This window comes from Diaphorina citri, unplaced genomic scaffold (assembly GCF_000475195.1).
Source record: "Diaphorina citri unplaced genomic scaffold, Diaci psyllid genome assembly version 1.1 scaffold468, whole genome shotgun sequence".
In the NCBI taxonomy this organism is placed as follows: Eukaryota; Metazoa; Arthropoda; class Insecta; order Hemiptera; family Psyllidae; genus Diaphorina; species Diaphorina citri.
In genome coordinates, this window is record NW_007377903.1 from 130,973 (window position 1) to 142,326 (window position 11,354).

An 11,354-nucleotide genomic window follows, 5' to 3' on the forward strand; every position below is an offset into this window, starting at 1 on the left:
ATTTATTGTACAAAGCATTATGCTAAACAAAAGATAAAACATTTTTTTAAGTATCTACCTTAATAACAATAACCATAATAAAACAAGAAATAAATAAAATAAAGATAACCTTCCACGCTCTAAAAAACGTGTTTTGTTATAATATTTTTTATCAAACTTTGATAGTTTTATTCTTCTTTTTTTTTCTTCTTTTTTTACTTCTTCTTCTTTCTCTTTCTTCTTCTTCTTCTTTCTCTTTCTTCTTCTTCTTTTTGTTCTGTTTTTCATTGCCTTAGTTTGTTTTTATTCCAATGCCCTCCTGTCCTAAGTCTAGGAATGGTGAAAGAAAAAAATCCATAGGAGAAAATAAAATGGAATGACATTTTGTTTTAATGTCCTGCTCGACTTTATTGCAATTTGAAATCTGAAGAATCAGGGATGATCATTGGACACAAAGGTATGCTGGCTTGTTGGGAAAATGAGGACAAAAAATTCAGATTTAAGCTTGTTGGAAATAAAAACCATGCCTCTTTTTACTTTCTATTACTACAGTATAGCGGAGCTATACTAGTAATGAAAGTATTGCAATCGGTCCAAATTTTCAAAATCGGGAATATAATTATGTATTATGTATCTACTAAATATGTAACGTATCTCCCTAGCTAACTTTATGTATTCAGTTTCCTGAGATCCCTACTTTGTTATTTCTTCCCTTAAGTGGCTTGCTGATAGTTTTGAGCAGGATCACGAAAATTGCATTTCCTCCGCCGATTTGATCGTGCATACAAACAGTAGTTTCCAAACGCATCTGTTGAGAGGCATACTACGGGATGGGCTTGCTACGACACAGACCGCATGCGTCTATTCTAAAAAGAAGCCTTTCAGAAACTCACAAAGATCTTTCCCACAGCACTGGCTGGCGAAGATCTAAATGAAAAAGTCGGAAATTTTGCAAGTCTAATAAAAAAATAATAAAATAAAAACACAAACTAAAAATGTCAAGTATATTTTTTTCGTAATATAATTTCATTAAAATAAATAAAATGAATTACTGCAGGTTACGTCGTAAGATAGGAAATACTTCTTCTTTTTTGTGAATAATTAAAAACAGAGAAAAAAAGATTATCCTGATGCTTAAAGAAAATTACATTTTTTAAAGCACTAAAAATAAAGAATTTAACTTGAAAGAATTCTTTTGAATAATAATAAAGTTATGAAAGTTTTCTGTGAGCACAGAAAGGAGAAACAGAGTGAAAGGGAGGGAGAGAGAGAGAAAGGGAGGGAGGCAGAGAGAGAGGGAAATGAAAAGGGAGAGAGAAGGAAGGGGGAGAGAGAAGGAGGGATAGAGACTATAGAGAGAGAGAGGAAAATAGGAGTAAAGACAGTTCTGTTATCTGTTAGTTTTAGGTGCTCTTTTCTTTTTCTTCTTCTCCTCCTCCTCCTTGTTCTTGTTCTTTTTCTTCTTCTCCCTTTTTTCCTCCTCTTCCTGGTTCTCGTTCTTTTTCTTCTTCTTCTTCTTCTTCTTCTCCTCCTCCTTGTTTATTTTTTCTTCTACTTTTTCTCTCCCGGAAACGTGGCTTTTTTTCTCTCTTCGCTCTCATTTCGAATACAGTTCTGGTTTTCGAATGCTCACCAAAGACATAAACTTGCTGCTGAAATGGGAACGAGTCATGTGGGTACTGGGTATTAGAAAGATAGGAGAAAGCAGGGAGTGTTGAGTATCTTTCTACTTTCAAGGTTAACAACGGTGAGTGTAGCACCTATGGTCAGTGTAGCACCTATGGACACTTTACACGTGTCCAAGGCATTAGCGTTTAAACAACACCAAGTTTCGCTTCAACTTGTTCATCTCTGCATCCGCCATATTATTTATGCCCCGAAGCACTGGTTCAGTCGTCTCTGCTTCGTCAGAAAAAAATTACAAAAATAAGCTCGCATTTTTAAATTTCAGTTTTGCTGTTTTTTGCCAAAAAAAATAAGAGAAGTGTTTCGAATTGATAATTTAACATTTAAAAATAAATAGTAAGAGATGTTTTTTTCAAGTGCGTTACAGTGTTTTCCTACTAAAAATAATTTGTTTTGTGCATAGAAAGTGTCAGTTTTAACGTATTTCTTGTAGAATTTAAGATAATACAAGTGACCATAGGTGATACAAAAAAATGGCATTGTTGCACCTATGGCCACATAGTGTCCATAGGTGAAACATATGCATTTTTCAATGTATCACCTATGGACAGTACGGAAAAACCGGCTTAAAGTCGAAAATTTACTCAATAGGTATAATTGGTCTTTACAGGAAGATAGGTTTAGATCTTACAATTTAAGAGAGTAAAAAATGGCGTAGGTCTAGGTGAAAAATCATAGTTAAAAGCGTATTTCTAATAAAAAGAGAAAAAAAATAAGAGAAGTGTTTCGAATTAATAATTTAACATTTAAAAATAAATAGTAAGAGATGTTTTTTTCAAGTGCGTTACAGTGTTTTCCTACTAAAAATAATGTGCTTTGTGCATAGAAAGGGTCAGCTTTAACGTATTTCTTGGAGAATTTGAGATAATACAAGTGACCATAGGTGATACAAAAAAATAGCATTGTTGCACCTATGGCCACATAGTGTCCATAGGTGAAACATATGCATTTTTCAGTGTATCACCTATGGACAGTACGGAAAACCCGGCTTAAAGTCGAAAATTTACTCAATAGGTATACCTAGATATTATTTCTACATCTTTTAGACAAGGGGGCCTACTGGTAACCATCCTACTACCAAAATAACACGGTTGTTAGGGGTGGCCATAGGTGCAACACTTGTGTGACCATAGGTGCCCCATGGGTGGCCATAGGTGATACATTCCTGTTTTTTGGCAAACAAATGAGCATAAATGAAAAAAGGCTGTTCCAATATAAAAAAATAAAATCGTCCAATTACAACAACTAAATGAAGGATGTAGGGTAGCCATCTGGACTCTGTAGCTATAACGGTCTAGCAGGTACGATTTTTTTAACATGCAAAAAATCCTTAACCTGACCATAGGTGCTACACTCACCCTAGTTGATCCCATGTGATTTTTCACGCGAAATCGAATGGTGAAACTTTTAGAACTGTCCGACTTAATGTAATAGAAAGTCGTGTGATGTTCACACCAGATTTTTTAAGAAGAATTGATAGAAGAAATCAACCCGTTCTGAAAACGAAGCTTATCGGTTGAGGATAAAATCCGCCCCGGGCGGGAATCGAACTAGCAACCTAGCGCTTAAGAGGCAGACGCGCTACCTTCCAAGATAACTAGGTTAGAACCATGTCCCTTAGTTTTTAAGGCATTTCCCTAGGATACAGGAGAACAAACATCATCGGTTTAGGACAGAATCCGCCCTGGGCGGGAATCCCTAGTGCTTACTAGGCAGACGAGCCACCTTCCAAAGGTAACTAGGCACTAAGCCCCTTTCAAGGCATCATTTCCCCCTTTTCCAGTAAACTTTTGTCCGAATTCTGTGATTTAAAGAGTAATTTATTTTGAAAAAAATGAGATTTTTTAACCTGGGCATAAAAAAACCCCTCTCTACAATTCACCTACTAACGTCCCTGATTTAGCCCTCAGATATACGTCCTTCGTTCTGTCCCTTTCAAGAGTTGATTTTCTTCGCCCTTCCATTCATCCCCTCTCCTCCTTCACTCCACCTTCCCTCGTCCTCTGATTTTTGTCTCCTCTCATTTCTCTCTGCTCTCCACATCAGCTCTCATTTTTTTTCTCTTCTCCTCCTCCTTCTTATACATCTTCTTCTTCTCCTTCTTCTTCTTCTTCTTCTTCTTCTTCTACTCCTCCTCCTTCTTATACATCTTCTTCTTCTTCTTCTTCTTCTTCTTCTTCTTCTTCTTCTTCCTCTTCTACTCCTCCTCCTTCTGCTCCTCCTTTTTCTACTCTTATTTTTCTTCTTCTTCTTCCTCCTCCTCCTCCTCCTCCTTATTCATTTTCTTCTTTTTCTTCCACTTCTTTTTCTACTTCTTTTCCAATACTCGTGTAATCTAAAGTAGTTTTCTCTCCGATTTTTATGACGACTAAAACCCAGTGACATTTTTATGGCATTCGCCATTAGTTCTAATGACTTCAGTAAGCTTCTGTAGCCTTTCTCGACGGATTAAATGAGTCATTTCAATCAGTAGGTACCTGCCAATGAGTGTTTTATCAGGAAAATTTAATGTTTTTTTTATAATAGGCGCTTTAACTATGTTTTAAGCATTTCTTTTGCGCCTGTTCCTCATTGGACTTAAATTTTGTCGATGATGTCAGGGAGGGAGGCACGTTGACTAAGATCACCTCACCAGCAAATTCTCCCTATTGAATGGTGTACCTTGTTAATCTGTAGGTATATTAATTATTTTACACACTTCAAAAATACCTATATGAGATTTTTCGGTTAAGCTGTGGGGTTAAAGGGACTTTTCGTCCCTTCTCTCGGCCAGGTGAAATGAGAATACTGTCACAAAATACTCTCTGTGTAAACTATCACAAGTACATTGTAGATTGTACCTAGCAATATAAACTGTCACAAGTTTACAACTCTGTCTATTGATGATGTTTGCACCTTTGAAAACTTTTGGCCCTTCCTTCCTCCTTTCCTTCTCCTTCTTTTTCTTCTTCTTCGTTTTCTCCTTTCTGTTCTTCTCCCTCTAATCCTGCTCCTGCTCCTTATCCTTCTTCTTCTTCTTAGTGAATTATTATCATCATCAGCATAATCATATCCTTCCTGTTCTTCTTTTTCTCCTTCTCCTCCCATTCTTCCTACTTTGTCGATGATGTCAGGGAGGGAGGAACGTTGACTAAGATCACCTCACCAGCAAAGTCTCCCTATTGAATGGTGTACCTTGTTAATCTGTAGGTATATTAATTATTTTACACACTTCAAAAATACCTAAATGAGATTTTTCGGTTACGCTGTGGGGTTAAAGGGACTTTTCGTCCCTTCTCTCGGCCAGGTGAAATGAGAATACTGTCACAAAATACTCTCTGTGTAGTACATTGTAGCTAGCATTGTAAACTGTCACAAGTACATTGTAGATTGTACCTAGCAATATAAACTGTCACAAGTTTACAACTCTGTCTATTGATGATGTTTACACCTTTGGAAACTTTTGGCCCTTCCTTCCTCCTTTCCTTCTCCTTCTTTTTCTTCTTCTTCGTCTTCTCCTTTCTGTTCTTCTCCCTCTAATCCTGCTCCTGCTCCTTATCCTTCTTTTTCTTCTTAGTGAATTATTATCATCATCAGCATAATCATATCCTTCCTGTTCTTCTTTTTCTCCTACTCCTCCCATTCTTCCTACTTTTACTGCTCCTTTTCCCTCTTCCTCTTTCTTCTCTTGATCATCCTCTTTCCCTTTCATATTCTTGTCTTGCTCCTCCTCCTCCTCCTCCTCCTCCTCTTCCTCCTCCTCCTATTCTTCCTTCTTCTTCTCCTGCTCCTCATCTTACTATTCCCCATACTCTCCCTTCTCCTCTTCCTTTTCCTTTTAATTTTCCCTCCTCCTCCTCCTCTTCCTCCCCCTCCTATTCTTCCTTCTTCTTCTCCTGCTCCTCATCTTACTATTCCCCATACTCTCCCTTCTCCTCTTCCTTTTCCTTTTAATTTTCTTCCTACTTTTACTGCTCCTTTTCCCTCTACCTCTTTCTTCTCTTGATCATCCTCTTTCCCTTTCATATTCTTGTCTTGCTGCTCCTCCTCCTCCTCCTCTTCCTCCTCCTCCTCCTATTCTTCCTTCTTCTTCTTCTCCTGCTCCTCATCTTACTATTCCCCATACTCTCCCTTCTCCTCTTCCTTTTCCTTTTAATTTTCTATCTCTCCTCCGTCTTTTCTTGTCCTGAGTTCTCCTTCCTATCTCTTATCTTGAGACATTTAGAACTTTGGAGTGTCATAACTGTGTTCTACAAGACAGGTAATTACATATGTATGTAATGTTAATGTAGTTCCTAGGTTACTCCAAATATTGTTGTTGAGGTCTGTGCTCATGCTGATTTATAGCATATATAGCATAGGTGTCTGAAGGAAATCTTGGACACAAAAAATACAAGAAATTACAAGCAAAGTGCGAGATCATGACCTCGGATGATTTCTACCATTCAAACCTGAACACTGAACATTCTAATCTCAATCTTGACCTTTACTAATTTTATTTAATTATATTTTGGATATAATGGATCTTTTGACGAGGTCTATTTACGAAGTATTCGTATGGTCCAAGGACGCGACTGTAACAATTTGGTAAAAATCGGATAATCACCCATCCAGATATTAACCAAAGTAATTGGTCTATTTACGAAGTATTCTTAAGATCTAGATATTTTTAATGTATTCCTTCATTTGTATATATTATATTTATTTACGGTTCCTGAACCACCCAGTAAAAGGAAAGAAAAGTCTTGGAGGCACAACTTTGAGTAACTGTCTCGGTAGGTATCTAATTATTTTCAGGGAAAAGTTTTCTAATGAAAGGAAAAGGGAAAGATTAAATTTCACCCCAGTTCTCATTCATTTTAATTAGCTGAGGATTCTTTCTTCCTTTTTCTTGTGTGTCTATGTACCTACCAACATAGGAAATTTTCACCTCAATATAATGGCATTATTATAAAGTAGGTATCTCTGTGATTTTCTCATTATTTTTATGACACAGAACCTCGTCAAAGTTTGCATGTGTCAAATATATTACCTACATATGTAATATGTTTTGTTGCCTCTCAGGAGACTGCAATTCCATGCACATACCAACCTACCTACCAGAAAAATATGTAATTTTGTCGAAAATCCGTTTTAAAATAATTTCTAAACATTTAACAAATTAATTTAAAAAAAAAAAATATGTAGGTAATTGTTTTCTTATGTAGCGACTTCAAGTCAGTTAAACGCTTGAAGTTAAGGAAGTAAACATAAACTTTGAAAAAAGTACTCTTTATTAAAGTGCCCCCATATCTTTAAGTTAGCCTAGACTGCCTTAAGCCTAGAGTTTATCATAAAGGAACTTTTTTTGCAGGGGAGCTTTAAAATCTAGGGGGGGGGGGGGGGCCCATGGGCTGTTTTTTTTGTAACTTGTTTTTTCAGTGCCTAAGTGAGAGCCCCGTACCAAACATTTACACTTACCTACCTACATATATAATAATAATAGTGCTTATTTATACTGCTCGTATAGGACTGAAAAGTCCCTTTATTCCAGCAGTAGGCTACTACTATTATTGTGGTCAAATTCTCAAATTAAGTATATTGAGGTTAAAATTCCATAATTCGGCTGGGATTGAACCCACGCCCTCCTGTTTACCAGGTGAGCGCCTTGACCACTACACCACCGAGGCAGGCTGTATATAAACATGAAGGAATGAAAAAGCAAACATTAAAATTATTTTGACCCCCTAGCGGGTGGGAATCGAAGCCGGACCTCCTGCGAGCCAGGCCAGCGTGATAACCACACCAGAGGGCATGAAGGTTATTGAGAGAGAAAAAATTATTTCCCCTCCACGAGGGAGGTATAAGAAGGGGAAGAGGGGGATGAAATAAATAAAGAACAAGCAGGGTCCGTCCCTCCGGGAATTTTTTAGCCCGTAGTGATTAGAGAAAATCAGTACCTATGTACCTACCTAATTTGTTTAATAGGTATTCAGTTTATTATTATTCTTGATTTGATTTTTTGATTTTACTTTTATGTAATGATTTAAAATCAAGACTAGAGCCCGTTCTCCCTTTATTCCCAATATAATGTTCAAGTCACCCATCCATTTATTGGCCTTGCTCGGCGTAGCTTAACATAGATGACGCTAAAACCGGTCTTAAATGATCGACTGAAGTGTTATCTAAAACTTTCTCGCTTTGAGTTCACAGGTCGTCGCGACAAATTTCGAGATCAGAGCTCATTTATGTAAGAAAATGTGAAAAAATCCTCCAAAAACCAGTTTTTTTGGTTTTTTGGCTTTAAGGTTTTCTGGACAAAATTTGCACCACCATTTTCGTAATCGGACAGGATAGGAAAAACCCAATCTTTCGAGAACGAACATCGTATGTGATAAAGTCCGCCCCGGGCGGGAATTGAATCCACAAGGCAGACGTGCTGCCCTCAAAGCGAAGTTGGCTGTCTCTCTAGTTTAGTTTAGACTGTCGTGGCTGGAGTCAAAGGGACTAATTCAGGCAAGATAAACAAGGTTCCTACTCAGGGCACCCCTCGAGCTTAATTTTTCTCCTTTAGTGTAGGCCAGACTCCAAAAATTCGGGGCATCCACCCCACAAAATCCTGGATACGGTCCTGTTATTGCTAAGTATTCTACATTGTATGCCAGAAACTCACTTATTCTCAGCTTCAGCGACACATGTTGGGGTGATATTTGTACCGCCTCGGAATGTCCACTTGCTGAGCCCCCACTGGAGAAACTCCCACTAGAACTAGAACTGGAGGAACTACTGGAGTGCTGCGAGTGGTGATATTTGGAAGCTTTGGCAAGATGTCGGTTGTCCAGAACTGAGAACACATTGGCGGGATTGAACACATATTCTTCTGGACACTGCTCGAGATTGTCATCCGCGTTCAGACTCGGCTGGAAACATCGCTTCTTGTCCCCATATTCCTGAGGAAGAAAAGAAGTTGTACATATTAGGAAAATGTTCCTACGTAACATAACAGCACCTATATTTGTATGTACAAATTGTACATAAAGGGAAAGTATTGTACCTCTTCTCGCAGATCTGATGAGGGACATACTACGGGATGCGCATTCTATGACACAGACCGCATGCGTCTAGTGTAGCAGTTGTTTCATTGCTGCGAAATGTCCCCTTCAGATGAACTTACCATTCATGGAAATAGTTTGATCGCTGTATCTGTATATATTTCCGAAATAAGAAGCGAAAAATCATTTTTAGCTAAATTCCCTTTAGGACTAAGCTATCTGTCTTTCAAGCTGAATTCCTTTTATTGATGAGCTATTCATTTTTTCATCAAAGTCAAAACTTTGGGTCGGGGTTTAGTTTTAGTTTTTTTTTTTTTTTTTTTTTTTTTTTTTTTTTTTTTTGGCCCCCCGGAAGCTTTTTTTTTTTAAAATTTCTTTTTTTTTTTTTCTTTTTTTAGTTTTTAGGTCACTAGGAAGCTATTCTCTATGAAATTCATTTTTTTTTTTTAAACCCAATATCCATATGGAATGTGTACATAATAAATTTCATTGTGTTTTTGTGCTGACAGTGACGGTGCTCTGGGAAACACTTGATATTTCAAATACGTAGGTACGTTACCTCATTTCTTTTGTGGGTAACAATATTGAGTCTTCTTCTACTACTAGCTACCTACTTATTTTTTTCCTTCTTCGTCTTGTTCTCCTCTTCTTCCTCCTCCTCCTTCTTCTCCTCCTTCTTCTTCTTCATCTTCTTTGGGGTTTATGTATTCATAAATAATATATTGTATATGTGTATATGTTTAATAATAATTTGAATGGAGGTAAGAAGAGAAGGAGGAGGAAAAAGAGAAGGAGGATAAGGAGGAAGAAGAGGAGGAGAAGAAAATGAAGGAGGTAGAACTTGCGAGATGTTGAGTAGGTATAGTTGGATTTTCTGCTCAGGGAAAAATGTAATTCTATAATGGCAAGATTCCCAACTATTAAATTTTGCATTAAGTAGAGGTATGGAGGAAATATCGGACCCATACAAAAATAAAATACAGAGACAGAAAAGGGGAAGACCTGTCTGGCTGGGGGACGTTAAACAGGGAGTAGACCAGCTTAGTCTGGCTGGGGGAAGTTACACAGGGAGTAGACCAGCTTAGTCTGGCTGGGGGACTTTAAACAGGGAGTATACCAGCCTGAATTTCCCTTGCTAAGGGTGACTGCGAAGGGCATCCACTCGTAAAATTTGTAGCCAAAACCAAATGTCAGCCCAAAGCAATCACCCTATTTTGGGCTAATTGAGAGGCTGACGAAAAACGCCGATCCCGTCTGTACACGGGAAAAGGGGAAGAAAAAGAAAAGGGGAAGAGATACTAGAAAGGTAACAGGGAGGAAGGAAAATGGGTGGGGGAAAGAGAGGACGAGAAAAAGGGGAAGCAGATATATAGGTCCTTTACATGGGCACTTGTAGGGAATTCAGGTAGGGGGCACTTGAGTATGTTTAACATTTATTACTCTCTAATATTTATCTTACTTTTGACCATTTTTTCTTCCTTGAGAAGAAAATCTATTTTTTTTTACTTCAACCAGTAGGTAATTCTAAAAAAATAGCTTCCCATATACCTAATTAATCTTCTCTTTTTTGGGGCGGAGAAGAAAAAATTAACATCCTTCTAAAATTACCAAAGAGAAGAGAAGAAGAAGAAAAGGGAGGAGGAGGAGAAGAAAAAGAAGAAGAAGGAGGAGGAGGAGGAGAGAAATTGGTCTAGACAGTGATATTACTTCCAGCAATAATACCTACTTACTTGGAAAAAAATTCACGCGTTATAGAGCAGCAGCAGTACTTATGCAGCACAATACAATAACTGGAACAGCACATGGGATTAAACGCTGAAGTAATTCCTTCACAAAATATTCCATCAAGTTTCTGGGGAAAAAAGAAAAAGCTATGGGATTTTTATTATTATTTTTTTTTTTTTAATTTTGAAACTTGGTATGATGTAGTATTTTTACTTTCCTTATCCTATAGGAAGGAAAGTAATGTAATCTGGTCAAATTTTCGATGGTCAGATTTTAGTGCCAAAACACGTTTTGAGGTCCCTAGAGCCTAAATCCAAAATTTCAACCATCGGTCCGTGTGTGTGTCTGTGTGTCTGTAAACAAAATATCTCGAGAACGGTAAGAGCTAGAGACTTGAAATTTGATATGTACCTACCTATCTTTCAAGTGTGACAAGGATGCGACACGAAACTTTTGGTTAAGACCGGTGCAACGCTTGGCGTCATTTTACCGCTTTTTGGCGGTTTTCGGTGTAATTTAACAATATCTCGGGAACGGTATAAGCTAAAGACTTGAAATTTGGTATGTAGTTCACAAATGTGACAAGGATGCAACACAAAACGTTTGGTTAAAATAGGTGCTGCGGTTGGCGGTATTTTGACCGCTTTTCGGCGGTTTTCAGCTATATCGACTAAACGATTAGAGATATTGTAAATGTTACAACAGAACACCCAAATAAGCACCATTCAATAGGATAAGGAAAGTCGTGTGATGTTCACACCAGATTTTTTTTTTTTTTAATTTCACTATGGGGTGGACAAAAATGTGGAGCATCAACCCCCACCCTTCAAGAAAATTGTGGTTACGAGCCTCCTAACCTGTGTATGTGGCCCGCGAAGTACCTGTCAATGTATTATTATTATTATTTTTTTTTTTTTTAAGAGGTTTGACAGAGGGAACTGTAACTGCTATGGT